This window comes from Sander vitreus, chromosome 23 (assembly GCF_031162955.1).
Source record: "Sander vitreus isolate 19-12246 chromosome 23, sanVit1, whole genome shotgun sequence".
NCBI lineage: Eukaryota > Metazoa > Chordata > Actinopteri > Perciformes > Percidae > Sander > Sander vitreus.
In genome coordinates this window covers 17,738,445-17,754,953 of record NC_135877.1, presented here as the reverse complement: position 1 = coordinate 17,754,953, position 16,509 = coordinate 17,738,445, and positions in this window count along the sequence as shown.

Here is a 16,509-nt window from a genome sequence, read left to right as displayed (position 1 = left end):
GTTGTTGGCCAGAGGCTTCAGTGTGCTGATGTCAGGAAGGTAGGAGGGAAAGTTATGTGTAAGCTGCTGTTTGGCGAGGAGGGCCGACCTTGCAGTGACTGACAGCACAAGGCGAGCCATGTGGGCCACATCCAGCTCTGAACGTTAGGAGAGTGTACTAAGTGGGTTTTTAGAGCTGCAGACTGCGTTACTTGCAGGAAAAGAAGCTGTGCTTAGCTTATTGGTTCAGTGGTTTCAAAAGGTTGTTTAAAATAAATAACATTTAATTTTTTTTAACCTTTGATTGTCAGGCTCTGAATATGTTACAACATTGCAATTTTCAATATCCTGCATGTAACAGGTGCATATGCCCTGATTTAATTGAGGATTAAGTTATAGCTTACTGTGTAGACATATGTACCTTTTAAGTTTTAGCAGAGTCAGATATGGATGCTACAAACATCAGATAAAAAAAATCTAGTCAAAAAAAAGCTAAATGCAAATGCCAACGCCTCCACCATTACCTCTCCCATGCAATGTGGCGTTGCCCCCTAAAAATGAATTGTATCAATATATCGTCAGAAATCGACACAAATTATGCCATAAAATCAAAAGGAAAATATGATTAAGTTCTACCAAAAATTCTTGTAATTTATTTAGGTGTTCATGTGTACTGCTCCGGCCCCAAAATACAAATGGTATCCATTTCAAATTCAAGCTGTAAGGACAAAATGTAAAAAAAGTCAAAGGGTTTGAAAATTTCCAATAGGAGTTATCCCCTATTTGCTTAACATCTACAATGTCAACAACATAGTTACATGAGACCAGCCTCTTGTTGCACTGAAGGCATGGAAATTCTTCAACGTATATCCGCATGTTACACTTAACATCGTGACAAATATCCTGGATGTAAAGTAATGCATCCTGTTTATGCATTCTGCAGTACCCCCTCAGCAGCTGTATTTACCTCAGTGAGGACATGATCATGGCTTGTTATAGTGATGATTTCAAAGTTAATTAACTAACCTTACATTGAAATACTACTACTACTTACTATGTCACATCATCAGTGGTGTAGTCTAATGCATTGTAGTGGGTTTACTGTACCACACACACACACACACACACACACACACACACACACACACACACACACACACACACACACACACACACACACACACACACACACAAATATCTGAATGGAAAGTTCTGTCACAAAACTATGTTGTTGTGTATCATTGCACATTTTTAAGTGGGTATATGGAAATCCTGGAGATTTCTTAGTGGGTAGACTGCGTATACCTGCGTATCACGTAGACTACAGAACTGCACGTAATGAAGTAACGTCATGAGAAGTCAATAAAACTAGTTTTGCAACAATGTTTCCTACAGATAAAAGCAATCAGTGCAAATAATTGTGGTAAATGGCGTGTTGCGAGGATGCATGACGATTTCAGTGTTTGTTACAATTGATGGAATGTGAGCAGGAAATAGATTATAAATACAAAACAGGAGAAAAAAACAGTATCAGCATCACCTCTGACTGGAAGTTGTGACTATCCTGCAGTACATGTGCCATGAGGCTCCCAGACAAACTCCTGTCTTTCATTACCCTTCACTTTGATCTTCACTTTGTTTGCTGTTGTTGCTGTTCCTTAAGAGGATAAAAGTATCTCGGAGTGACTCAAGTGTAACAGTGCCACACAATTACACCAGCGCACTCTCACTGTTTGTCTTCAGCCGTTGAAACATGCATGACCGAGCTGATTAAAACCCACCGACAGATCTAAAAGTCATGTCATTGTAGCCGCGTTCCCAGCGGCTTGACTTCACTGTCAGGCCCCTCAGCACTTATGACTGATCCCCCAGAGGAAGCTTGTGTTTACTGCTTTAATTGAGTGTTTCCAAAGGGCCTGTTCTCTGATGTGGTTTGTGAAACCAGATGAGGTGTCCAAGTCAAGTGTTCTGGAAAGACAGTTGGAAATAGGTATTTTGGAGATGCTTATCTGAGGTACAGTATCAGTCTGTTTTATTGCATTATCTTTTGATTTTGATTGAATATTTTCTCAATGAATTCTTGAATGAATTATAGCAATAGTTTAACATTATGGGAAATGTGCTTACTTGCCCTCATAACAATAGTTGGATGTGAACCATTATTATCATGTGAGATTGGTATAAATCTTCTCATCTTACGCTCAACAAGAAAGCAAGTTTTTTATCAATGTTTTTCATAAACACTGAAGAAGACACTGGATATCAGAATAGCTCTCAATGGTGTAAGTCTCACTGGGGATAATATAAGCCCTCCAAAAGCCACAACATTAAGATCAGACAGGGGAAATACCTAATATTTATTGCCATACAGTAACTGTATCCAGTCATATCCACCAGCATGTCAGTGCAGGTGAACCCAGACAAGCAGCACTCACAGAGGGGTGACTGGTGAAGTGTGGACAACTCAGTCCCATCTGAGAGAAGCCAGACACTCTGCTTCCATGCTCCCATGTCACCCAATGCATGTTGTTGGCGCCTGCGACACTGACACTCATCTCCTTCCCCAATTTACGGTCCAGACAGCAGTCTATCGGACAGATAGAAATAGTCATGCTTTGATGTTATCGGAGGATGTCTAAAAAGTGATGTTGAGAAATACCCTGATAGTGCTGGCTCAGCCCTTCAGACCCTTTCAATTAGTCACTGCTGGATTGAAAAGCTTGTCCTGGCCTGTGGTATCAGGCGAGAGTTAGCAGGTCTACAGACAGCGAAAAGCCAGATTCCAATGGAATATAAAAATATTCTTCCTAGAAGTGTTCATCCATGAAGCCCCAAGGTGACATTGCGTGCTGTACTGGGCTCAACCTCAAGGCCATCACTGATGAACGGGCCTCCAATTGACTACATGTTAACTATGTGTAGAACTTCACCTCGCCGTCCAATGTCACCAGGGTCTTCAACTGTCAAAGTATTTAGGGGCTGAATGAATTGAGAAAGCAGACTCTGTCCAAGTCCAATCATGTGTCAGGCAGTGAAGTGGAGGAACAAAGACCGATTGGCAGAGAAAGAGAAAGAGAAAGAGAGAGAGAGAGAGAGAGAGAGAGAGAGAGAGAGAGAGAGAGAGAGAGAGAGAGAGAGAGAGAGAGAGAGGCAGTTGAATGAAAGACAGGTGGGGTAAAGAAGGGGGGAAATTGTTTTAGACCATTCTCATTAAGACGAGTAATAATAGCAACCTGATCTGGTCATCGCACGCTGTGGCCTTCTTCTCAGCTGTGGATGCTGCTTTACATGCTTGTGTCTGGGTTCCTCTTTGTGTGTTTGTGAACTGCAAATCCACTCTAGGTCCTTTAAATAGGACACATATCATGCTCTTTTTCAGGTTCATACTTGTATTTTGTGTTTCTACTAGAACATGTTTACTTACTTACTTACTTACATGTTTGCTTAAATGTTCAAAAACACATTATTTTTCTCATACTGTCTGTCTGAATATACCTGTATTCACCCTCTGTCTGAAACGCTCCGTTTAAACACCTATCTCTTTAGGCCCCGCTTCTGAAAAAGCCCAGTCTGTTCTGATTGCTCTCTGAGTCTCTGCACCTCAACCTGCTTAGTATTTTTTTTTAAGTCATGGAAATCTCACTTTTTTACAATATGGGACTTTAATTATTTGGACCACATAGGTTAAGCACTGCAGCAACACCTAACGTATCACATTGAACACACACTGTGATTATTGCACAGATACACTACTAGCATTTTGGGACTGAAATGCTCAGACCGGAGTTGTTACAGCCTGTACATGGCCTGTGTTAACATGAGGTGATGTCTTAGTAAAGACACCCTGCACCCGAAACTGCTGTTGTCTACTCCTAGATGACAGCTGAGCTCTAACCCCGGACAGAAATAGGGCAGTCGCTTTCACTTAGCAGGGGCTGTACAGCTGGAGCATCACTTGATTCTCCTCTTTCAATCTTAGGCCATTATGCTGGCATGATAACAATGGGATGTTTGATTGTGCTAACTCAATTCAAATATATGGTGACGGAGTTATGTGCAAATGAACAGTGGACTTAGTGTATGATGCAGACGTATTCAATTCTGGGATGTGTGTTTCTTTAAGGACAAATAAAAAGTGACGACCTAATAAGACAAGGCTATTTGAGTGACCTTGTTTCCTAGAGAAAAATGGCTAATAATAGGCCAAAATCTGGAGCTGCGGTGAAGCCTGTAATAGGTTAGTGCTAAAAGCTACGATGAATCATTCCAGCCAAGCAAGCCATGGAAAAAAAGATCATCAATTTTTTCCTGTCAAAAATAATTATCATGTTCCAGACAGATGAAGATGAGCATGTTTTTGTCTTTAAACCAAAGATTATTGAATGAACAGATTAATAGATTACAAATGACTGGGCAGGAACTGTAAGTAAAGGATAGTTTCACATTTGTTTTGTCTTAAATTAGTCCTCATATGTCCATATGTGCACTGAAAGAGAGTTATTGGTTACTGACAATGTTCCTCCTGTCTGTACTGGCCATTAATAGATCCCCTCCTAAAGTGACTCCAATATGAGATTTAGGTCAAAAGCTAATGCAAGGATTAATGAATTGAAGCCAGTCAAATTCAGTGGGTGTCTTCCAAAGTAACAGACTATGTATGAAGTATGAAGTCATGAGGACTCTTTCGTTGTATATGGGCATGTGTATTCATTGCATTAACACAGACTTAAACCTTTTTGAACCTATCCTTTATATCTGCTTTAATTGCCTTTACAGCCGTTATCACCTCATGAAGCTGATATGCTAAACGTGTCAGCAAACAGTTGCTTATTTACACATCCAGCAGATACGGAGAAACATTAGCATTCATTTCGTATTAGTGTCCACCTAGTCTATATCCTTCGCGTTCCACTTCCAGGATTGCTCCGGTGCCGCAGTAAATCCCACCGGATGCATGTGTTATCCGTTTCCTTCCGCTTTCTTTGTGTTGGAATTTTATATTCGATGGATTTATGGGGACTATTGTTGACTGCTCCTCAGATCTCTGCAGGGTAAATTGAGACAGCTAGCTAGACTATCTGTCCAATCTGAGTTTTCTCTCGCACGACTATTTAGAGTTTAGCACTGCCTATGACGATTCTGATTGGTTTAAAGAAATGCCATTAAACCAGAGCACGTTTTCCTCCCATCCCCAAATGCTTTGTTGAGTAGCCAGAGCCTCCTTCAGCAAAGCGAGAGTAGTGTCCACCTGATGAAGTCCAACATTCACTCTCCTACTGTACCTCTGGTCTCGTCTCCACCAACTCCTCAATTTTCCTGAGGGAAATATCTGGCACTATATCTGCTAAATGTGCCACTATGTTCACCAGCCAGCTGATAACTTTGTCTCTCTGCCGTTTGGTGCTGGGCAGGTAGCATAGGTTCATCAGCTGAAAACAGGTGCTTACGGGTGGAAACAAAGTGGACGAGAGTCTTGAAACTGAACGAAAACCGTTAATTTGCAAAAAAACAAACAAACAAAATAATAATTTAAAAGACACTAAAACTGGCTGAGGGGAAATCAGAGGCTTTTTGTAAAAAAACTATATTTTTCATTACATTTATGGGCTTTTTGAGAGATCCTATTTGTTGTACTAAGAGATCAGTTTAATACAATTTAATACAACAATGCAGTTTCAGAAGTATATCCACGAAAACTGAAAAAGATATCCATACTTCCATTAGCACTATGTATCTCTTAGATCATTTGAAAGCTTTTGTTCTCCTGAGTTCTTGATTTAGCCATTGAAACCCTCTGCCCTCATTATTTCCATTCACCTTGATGAAAAGAACCATGAGCGGAAAAACAGAGCCGCTTTCAGTCTTTAAAGCCTCGGCCCTATCAGGTTTAAATACCACTTACACATTGTGAACTGAACTCAACGCTGTGAACGATCAGTTGGTGCAAGCCCAGGGCATGCATTCTCCGAGGTCAAAGTTTACAGACCATCTCATTTGTCATGGGCAGTACTTCAAGGCACTTCATATGTGGACAGGTTCATGTTTCAATTAACAGGTGTCATATATCTTATTTCCTAACTGTGCTCATCTCCCACGACCTTGGTAATCCTAAAAATCTACTGCAAGTTACAATGGATACAGTGTTTCCCATGACTTGCATCAATCATATTCAGTTTGTCTGAGTCAGATGTTAAAACCTCGATGCAGGGTTATCTTTGAATACATGGATTGCATATCCGAAGGGCCTAGGAAACCCATTAAAGGCTATTTGGAAATAATTGCCTTTAAATTGAGCAAATCAAGTCCATCTAAGACCTGAATAACTTAAACAAGAATTGCGTCAAGCATTAAAAATCCAGTTTTTATCACATAGAAATGGTGTTCGGTTAAGCTCCATCCACACACTTCACAAAGGAAGCCCTCATGCAGCAGCTTAAAAATAGATAAGTGTTACTTGTGCTACTCTCCCTCTTGCAGTGAAGCCACCCACATATGATTATTACCCTTTATGCAGCCATCTGACAGTATTATCAGCACTAATGTCTGAACATTGTTGTCAGACTGGATTTCATCTGGATGTTATGCATGATGACCAGTAATGTAACATGAAAGGGATGTGTATTTTTGGAAGATGACACATCAACCACATTTTTTTGGGTGGGTGGGAAATCACAGTAAACAGAGAAGCTGTACTCTCGTTTAAAGTACAACTGAGTTCCTCCATTGATCTCTTATAATGGCACATTTGATGCAAATACATTTTGTTTTTGTCACAGAGATGGAAGCCTGATTAGTGAACTTCTATCTGTGATGTCGTTTAAATTTAGACTGCACTATAAATTGGGTCAAGGCAGTTTTAGTGGCAATATTCACAATGCTGGTCTCCCATGTCCGATGTGCAGCCAGAGGAATGTAAATAAAGTGCATTTTGAACACTGTGGACCAGGTCGGCTGCCTGTCCCTGACAACACGACACACCTGAGCCAGGAGTTCAGGGAAACCGACAATTGCAGTGACCTAATAAAGTAGTGTTTGATGGTATCTCAAAGCAAGGTGTGGCTGCGTCACAGCTGACAAGGTGACAACTGATGCTGTTCATCACGTGTCAACAGCCGCAGTCTGCTCTTACCTGAGCCGGAGAGGAGGATGATAGAGGGAGTGGGAGTGATGGGAGGGCAGAGTCTACTTTGACCCCCTCATAACACCTCAAGGGTGACTTCCCCTTTCACGTCTGAGCTTCTGAACACAAAACAGAGCACAACTCACATGTCACATGGAATCAGCATAGACCACACAATCCGGTTTTGTCTTCGGTGTACTGGAAACATACCAATATGTTCAGAGTTCAAGGCTTTTGGTGCCCCAAAGGTAGACTGGTTTTCCAGCCTCATGTCCCAACTCCTAAATAACCTTTTTCCCAACCGTAAGCATACCATTAACTCAGTCTGATGATATTAAAAGGAATAGTTTGACATTTTGGGAAATGCGCTTATTCTCTTTCCTGCCGAGAGTTAGACAAGAGGTTTGACACCACACACACACATATACAGTAAATATGTAGCTGGAGCGAACAACTGGTTTGCCTAGCCTAGCATTAAGACTGGAAACGGGGGAATAGCTGGCTCTGTTGCCAAACGTTAACACAGTTCACTTTCCAGCACCTCTAAAACTCCCCAATTAACATGGTATATCTTGTTTATATATCCATACAAAAACAAATGTGTAAAAAAAAATATTGCTTTTAAGCTAAAGTAGGCTAAGCTAACCGGCTACTGGCTCCATCTATATATTTAAGCTAACTGGCTACAGGCTCCAGCTACATACTTACCTTAACCGGCTGCTGGCTACAGCTAGCCTACATATTTATGCTAATTGGCTGCTGGCTCAAGCTACATTGTTATACTGTACAGACATGAGAGTGGTTAACATCATCTCACCTAACTCTTAGGTGTGTTTTCCAGAATGTTGAACTATTCATTATAATATCATCACTTTCAAGTTCAATACTGGTTTAAAGCTGAAGATGTGCATCAGATAAAACAAGTCCCAGAACCCCCACCCCCCCAAAAAAAAATCAAGTTTGACAGATGAATGCACACAAACAAACAACATGAAAAGCGGGCAGGAAGTGTAACCCAAGATAAACAATCAGATTTATTTTGAAAGCCTGCATGACATCATCATAACAATCTCCAGCTGCGGGCTGGTGCTAAAAATAGCAAAGATGTCAAAGCCCTGGTACATATATGTACATGAAGTGTGCAGAGAACATTCCCCAGATAACAGCAGATGGCTCATAGATTGGAGCCTAGTGAGGAAAGGCTGAATAGCTCGCCCACACACGCCTGATGTGGGTGACTCCAGGCACTGGAGGCTTACCTGGGAAAAGCCCACGCAAGGGCTCCAAAATAATTGTGTGTGGGGTTAAAGGGGGCATAGGGATCTGTTTTGACCTTATACACATTGTCTACATGAAGTGATTGTTGACCCGTATCGCAGGGGTTGTGATGGAAAAAATTAGTCGGGCTTGCTGAAACAGAGAGGCCAGCAGCTGTGTGTGAAGACATCCGCTATTCAATGTGTTTGGGACGATCTGATTGGTCAGAGCTCCCAGGATGTAGCAGGTCCTGCCGTAGTATGCGGAAAGTGTCTAAATAAAAAAAGGTTTCACTCTGAGCCAAAAGCAACTTGCAAAAGTCTACTTCTGTATCTTTTGTTGCTGTTGTGATGGTGCATTTCCTTCTCATTTCTGCTTTTATTTTGCAAATAGAGGGAACTTTGCTGCAGTTCCGCAATTGTATATAACACTTTAAACACAAATTTAAAAAGTACCAGTGAGTACAACAAGGCAGACTAATTCCCAATCTGGGAAACCCTATCTTTCATAACAAGCCTTTCCAGCTTCTGATGGATGGAAGCCTTATTTCAGCTCAATGAAGTCATCAGTATCGTGTGTTTCTCTGATGTGCATGATTAGTTGGGCCAAAGCCTGGCTCTGCTCTTGCTGCCGGGCTTCACCGCTGCTGTATGAGGGAGAAAAAAAACATAAAGGGGGAAAAGAGAGAGTCCACGACATCATCTCTCCAGGCCTTTTAAGGAGCTCTCCAGTGGAGGGCTGAGAGTGCTGGCCCACTTTCCCATCAGAGCTTCCCAGCCCTGTCTCCTCTCCCCTGGGAGCCTGGAACACAGAGTGACTGAGCACAGACTTATAGACACACCAGGAAACACAATATGGATATAATATACTTTAAAAACATACCAGAAATACTCTAGCAAACTGACTGTATATACGCTAGCGACAGTAAAGACAAACTACATGAAACACAAGTCAGCGGCATGACATGAAGATCATTTGTCATGTGCACTTATGAGAGAAATGGGCCGCAAGTTGTAACATGTACTTATCATGTTGTCAAGGTCACACTTCATCATCTTTTAGACATTTTAATATGTGTACAGGCACACGCAAATACAGGGAGAGAAATGGGGAAAATCTAGTTGCTGGCAGCAATCATATTCATCATTGTATTCCCAGATGTTGTCAAGGGCTCAGTGTTCCGGAGCCCATCAGATAGAAACACTGGAGAGAGGAGGGGAGTGGAAAAAAAGAGAAGAAGTCAAATCGAGAAATAAAGAAGGCTTTGCTATAGTGGTGACTCTCTCTGGCTTTATCACTGCCGATGTCAGCCAGACCCCACATGGCCCTGTTCTCACCCCACTGCCACTGCCTCATACATGAACCCCATACGACCCACACACACACTCACACAGAATGGGTGAGATGGAGGAAAATAAGTAGGGAGCGACCAAGAGCGAGATGAAACAAGAGAAGGAGGGTGATGAAGCAGATTGTGTGGGCGAGCTGAATGTGTGTGTGTGTGTGAGTGAGATTGATCGAGGGGAAGTACCGGTGCATGTGTGACAGCGCAGACAAATGGCAAATGAAAGGCTGTTATGTTGGCAAGTTTGGCCCTGCTCTACTGCCAGATCGGCTTCATGAATTCAGTAATTCAAGTGCAGCTTTGAGGCCCTCAACCTACTCTATACATAATAACTGTCACTGAAATACATGATGAGGCTTTTTGAGTGGGCTGAATGGAATCGTTTTGTTTTCTTAAACCAAATCCGATGGTATATTACGACCCATTTAGTCCAAATAAAGCCACAGAAGTTGAAGAATCTGCTTCTTTTTTTCTTCTTCTACATTACATGAAACATAACAAGAGTTAGTATCCAGAATGCTGGTAATTCTAAATCGTACATGACAATCACAATGAAAACAGACATCTAACCGAACCAACTGGTTTTAGTGATGGGCGGTGAACAACTCTTTTTAGTATCCGGTATGTACCGGGTCAGCCTGATGAAAGTACCGAGTGCTCATGAATCCCAGACTTTTCCCAATAATACTGCCCACGCTCTCGCTGTTAACGTAGGGTACTGCTCACGCTGAAAACACAGGACAACCAAGGTGGGACAACCAAGGAATCAGCAGGAATTATTGTCTTGAACCAGTATGTCAATACTCGAGTCAAGACAGCTTGGCAGCTACACTCACTGAATGAGACCGAATAAACCGTTCTATCGAACTGGAACGTCTACTAATTGCAAAGGAAGAACGACAAATCGATGCAGTCTAATCACATTTCTATAACATCGCTACATACAAGTGGGATGCTGAATCAATGCAATAAAGTGAACATTTTATCTTTATCAATGTAAACGTATACATGATAACTGCTAATGCATTGAAGAGAAGTTTTGTAGGGTGGTAAGCACTATCTGTGGAATGTGCATGTATTACAGGTATAATGAAATGTCACGGATGTATCAACATGTACGTATCAACATAAAGGTAAAAGTCCGCCCATAACTAACTTGTTTAAGTGTTAGCATTAGAAACCATTAAAAGGACCAGATTTAGGCCTCAATCTCACACAGACAAATGTTACGTATTTCAATGAGATCCATGCATTGATGGTTGACGTGGACGTTAAAAAAGGTTTAAACCTGTTAAATTGTTGCAGAGTGCCATCAAAGCATCATTGACTAAGACACACCAGATATTGAATGTGTATTGTACCTCAATAAATTACACTCGACTTAATAAATATATCTTAATTTATTTTCCATCTGCTTACTGGAAGCAGGTACAATAAAAACATTTTTTTAGGATGGTCCATAGCTGTGTATGAAGACCCACATCAGTTATGTTGCATAATTATGTAGCCTACAGTAAATCAGTCAGATTCGCGCAGTAATGTTTTCCTAACTTCTTATGACCTCATGATTGTTTTCATGGCACTTAAAAGAAAGGAAAACTGACATTGTTTTTTTTAGGTTATTTGGATCCAGCTCAACTATCTGAGCAAAGCATTGCATTCTGGGAGCAGAGACAATATGTATGTTGCACCGCTGAGCCTGCTGACTTCTGCATTATCCTGTGGCCCCAACTCAAAGGCTAGATGGAAGCTGACAGAGCATGAGACAGCTGCAAGGCCCATTGCTATGTGGTAAATGCGTGCTGAAATAGCCAAATTAATGGAAGGGGCTCAAGTCCAAACCAGGGTTCAATACCGGGCTACATTTTAGTGCTATGAGCAGACATCAATATTTACTGCTGCCATGGCACAGCGACAGGCAGTACCATTTTGGTACCTCTCACTTTTAGGGGTGATTGTATGCCAGTTTCGGGAAATCACAGTTTTTGTGGCACATTGGTCCACCACTTTGGGACTGTTGTTTCTTAGAAAGAGGCTTAATAGGGACAGATGTACTGGGAGTGTCGTTCACCACACAGTGATTGTGTTTTGTAAAGTCTACAACTCTCACTAAAAATCCAAATGCTTAAAACCATCAGATATAAAAAAAAAAAAATGGTGTTCCTAGTCTATGGGACTAGTAGGGATATTCTGCCTGGATTTATGTTGTACAGTACCAGCGTTATTTTGAAAACAAAAACTTAAGATAAGTATGTATGTAAATATTTTATTTTCCAATTTTCTATTCATTATTTAAGATGCAAGTCAGTAAGTACATGTGTTGTAAAATATTGGTACAGAACATTTCACAGGAAAATGGCGAAGTAAAGAGAGCTATTCATGGATCCTCGCACAAGGATATAAAAGGTAAGACCTGTTGCCTTAAATTATATTTCTCATGACTCACAGATTCATGAGCCTCACGGCTTCTTCTCAGGGAAGACACATTTCTGCCTCATGAACCCAAAAAGAGTTTTCTGTGGTTGCCATGGCGACCACACTTCTGTATACCTCACAAAACCTTTTGGGCCGGTAGCCTCTCCGCCTACCGGGTTTAGCAGATCTTCTCCTTCTGCTCAGGGAAACTTCAATTACCGACAACACTTTTTCAACCACTGCAGGGCCTATTATGGTCAAATGGGACGCTATGGCCGGCCAGGAACAGCATCTCCTCCCCTGTAAATCTGAGAGCGTTGTCTCATGCTCACGGTGCTGTGACAAGCCGAGGTCAAGGGGTCGCGCCTCCAGGTGATGTGTTTCCATAAGGCCGTGCAGAGAGAATGCACATATATGGTGTGGTCTTTATTTATTGCCAGCTCTTTAACTGGAGGACTGCAGACTCTCCTCCTTCTGTAAGCTCTGCACCTCTTCAAAAGCGCTGAAGCTCTGTGTCTGCCTCTTCAGAAAATGTGGGATTTAAGCATCTCGGATATTTGAAGAGTATTATGATTTAATATGTGATTATGTGATTGTGTTGGGTTTTCAGTCCTCTGCACAAGTTAAGCTGAATATACCATGACCCAAAGCAGTAATCTGAGAACGTTTAACTTCAAATGTTTGAGAGGTCTGGACACTGTCAGATGAACTTGACAGTTTGCAACACAAAAGGGTTGTATGCTTTAGCGGGTTGCTGAACAAAGCAGGAAATCAGGAACGATTCTGCGTCCTTAACATGTTTCCTATGTAGACGGTGACAGGGGGCCCCTAGTGACCCATTACACAAACACAGGTTTATCTGAAAGCTTATCATCCAGCCAGGGGTCCCGACACAGTGCTTCCTCTGTCTGCCTGACTCTGTTGTAGACATTGGCACTGTCAGTCTATAGCTACATCCCACACATTTATCTGTTGGCTAATACTCCTAGGACTTTCCACGCATAAACTGATAGAGAAAGGGCAACGAAAACAGAATCTGTTGTATAGAAAAGAGAGCAGATTGGGCTCTGGACTAGGTCCTTCATATAATGACACTTAGATAGAGCAAGCTCCATTTGTCACCACAAGAGCATTAGGGAAAAGGTCCAAACACCTACTGTATGTCATCACTCATTTTAACACAGACCAACTCCGTAGTTTCCCAGGAGCATATTAGCATCGTTCAGCTTATTGTTTTGGTTTTAGACACCACAACTTTACTGTTTTGGTTCACTCTGTTAGACCCACTGTACGCTACCATAGCATCAAATTGCAGACATACAAAGTTAGTGACTAGCTTAAGCCTTTAGCAGCTAACAAGCCAGATTTTTCCCTCTGGAGAGTGAATATTGGACTTCTATTCATCAGGTGACCAGAAACATGATGCCAAATCAATGCTAATGTTGCTCTGTGTCTGCTTGATGTATAATTAGCTAGCTGTTTGCTAACATGTTCGCCATAACAACTTGTTAAGGTGATTATATGTCAATGTTGTGTTTACAACTTGTTCCACTGCCCCCATGTGGGCATAAACTAAAATAATGCTACTTTAAAAAGTAGAAGGTAAAAGCTTTATTTTCAAAATGTTTATAGGTCTGTGCTGTAAAAGAAAGGGAGGCAAATGTCATGAGCATCATAAACTTTCAAATCTATGCTCTCACACAGATGAGGCTCCACGCAAACCACAGTGGTTTGAATTTGGGAGTTGAGGCGGCGGCTCACAGCCCCGAGAGGAGTAAGCATTCCCTCTGACAATAAAAGAAGCCAGGTGCCTTTTCACCCGTGGCCGACACTATAAACACAAGTCTCGCTGTAGTAAATGTCAGGCATAGGTAGGCATTGCACACATGACTCATGCCACTGTATACAAATTCCCAAGATGCTATCTAGCTTCGGTCCTTCTTTGACCCGGGAATGGCCCTGCTGCTTCCCTCCTTTAAGGGTAACACTGTGCCTTGAAGTTGACACTTTTCTCTCGTCTCCGGTGTCTGCAGGATGTGAGATTCTTGACAATTGTCCCTCTCAAGGCTCTGGAGAAGGCGTCTGGTAAAATGTTTCACCCTCACATCAATCTGGTTGATTTGTTTTTGTCAACTGCACATCCATGGCAAATCTTGAGAAAGCAGAGAGGGGGCCGTTTGACGGCATCTTACTCCCAGGGGTCTGAAGGGTCTAATTTGGTCAGACCAACATTGTCCAACATTGTGGTCAGATCAAAGACTGTCTCTTGTGTACGTTTATGGTTTGACATTTGATGTCCAAAAAGCTCCCCACTTCCTTTTTCCCATGTCATGTCCCTTTCCCATACCCTGAACCTAAGCTCTTCAGCCCCAAGCAGCGCTGAACCACACGGCTTCTGTGGTTTGACTTGCCACAAGCTTAAAAATGAGGTTTGATGAGACCAAGGTACAGTGAGTTTGTGTAGTTTGATGTAAGCCGTCAGCCAGTAATGCAGGGGAAATTAATGCTCTGTACTGATCTCTGCCAGACAGCATAATGGTTGATGATACAACCTTGCCCCTAGCTGAGAGGACAATGATGTCACACTTAAAATGTGTAAATAACTTCACCAACACTAGAGGGTGCTGTTGTGTAGGGATTTGGAAAAGTGGATGAGGAGGAGATTTACAGTAACCTGGCCACTGGGACTACACTACACCGGATTGTATAATTCAGCACCGTCAGTGTAGATCAAAATCTAGCTAAATGTTATATGTAGCTGTGATTTGGCTCCTCTAGATCCTTGTGAATAAACAAATTAGAATATTTTCATCCTCAACAAGATGGTTTATAAATTGGGTGCAATTTATCACAATTTCTAGAATAATCCATGTAAAGAAACTAAGACTGAATTCTGATCTTTCTCCTTTGGTTGGCAGCAGAACAGTGCAGCTGCTTCTTCTGGTTTTTGTTGTTTAGACAGCTCTTCCTTCTCTGAACATGCAATTTATCTTTCCAGTATGTAGTATGAAGAGAAAATCCATTCTCTAGTTCCAAATGTTTCAGATTTTAACCACGTTTTGTTTCCTATACACAGTTTATGTGGTAGATAGCGTTAGAGTATGAAATAATGTCTTTTAAATGCCATGTTTTTATTGTGGGCTTTGTGTAATGAGGTTTGATGAATTGTTTTGACATCTGTTGACTCTATTGCTGTCATAATAAAAGAGGCTTCTGTGTAACGTCACAACTCAAAGACCAAAACAACTATGATGTGCAGAAAAAGTATTTATGAATATAGTTGCATCTTATTCAAATATTTTAATGTGACAATTAGGCATGGGCCGGTATAAGATTCTGACGGTACGATAACCTTCATGAAAAATATCACGGTATTGCAATTACAGCTTTAAAATGTTTTTTAAACGTCTGTGTCATTGAACACAATGCATTTTATGTTAAACACACTGCACACTGGCAGGGAGAGGGATTTCTCAACTGCACTTTCTGTCCTTGAAGACTCATATAAAACAGCTCATACCTTAGGAACGGTATGACAGAAAGGTTTTGTGGTTTCGAAACCGTGACTTTTTTAAACCACGGTATACCTTGAAACCGGTAACCGGCCCATGCCTAGTGACAACAGGACTCCTCCCTAAGTGTCACCACTGCAGCTCCTTCATCATTCTAAACTAACTTTCCACAACATCTCATCTCTGTCAACAGAGAACCCTTTACGCTTAACACTTTAGTTTCTGTCTCAACCATACTCCTCTCTGTTTTGCTCCTTGCTCATGCTGAATCTTCACCCTGACTCTATCACATTGCATTAAAAAAACTTCAACAAATGTATACACTTGTCTAATGTATATAGCATGTTATCATATGTTGTAGTAACTTATAGGCCTGTTAATAATGTATTCTAGTAGGCCTATATTCTTTATATTGTGTATTCTATAGATATGTATCTTATATTTATAGACAATGCTTAGGTTTTGTCTTGTATTCTGTATTGAGCTACACCTTTTTTTATTGTTAATTGTATTTGTGGTATGTACTTTCTACTGATATGCTATATATTTATCTGTTCTAGTGTTAAAGTACATCTATCTATCTATCTATCTATCTATCTATCTATCTATCTATCTATCTATCTATAATAAAACAGTTGTTTCATCCTTTTCAACAGCCTGGACTTGTTTGCCATCAGCATCTTAAACTTCTTCCATTACATTTCTAGTGGCAAACATGGTCATTTCTACTTATTAAATTACCATTTCCTATCAAGAAACATCTATTTCTATCAACAACTACAAATCGTATTAAACAAAATGTAAAATGGAGGTAGAGCGAGAGCAACTGTCGCAGAACTCTACCACAAAGCACGTCAAAGTGTCGTACCCCTGATAGCCCC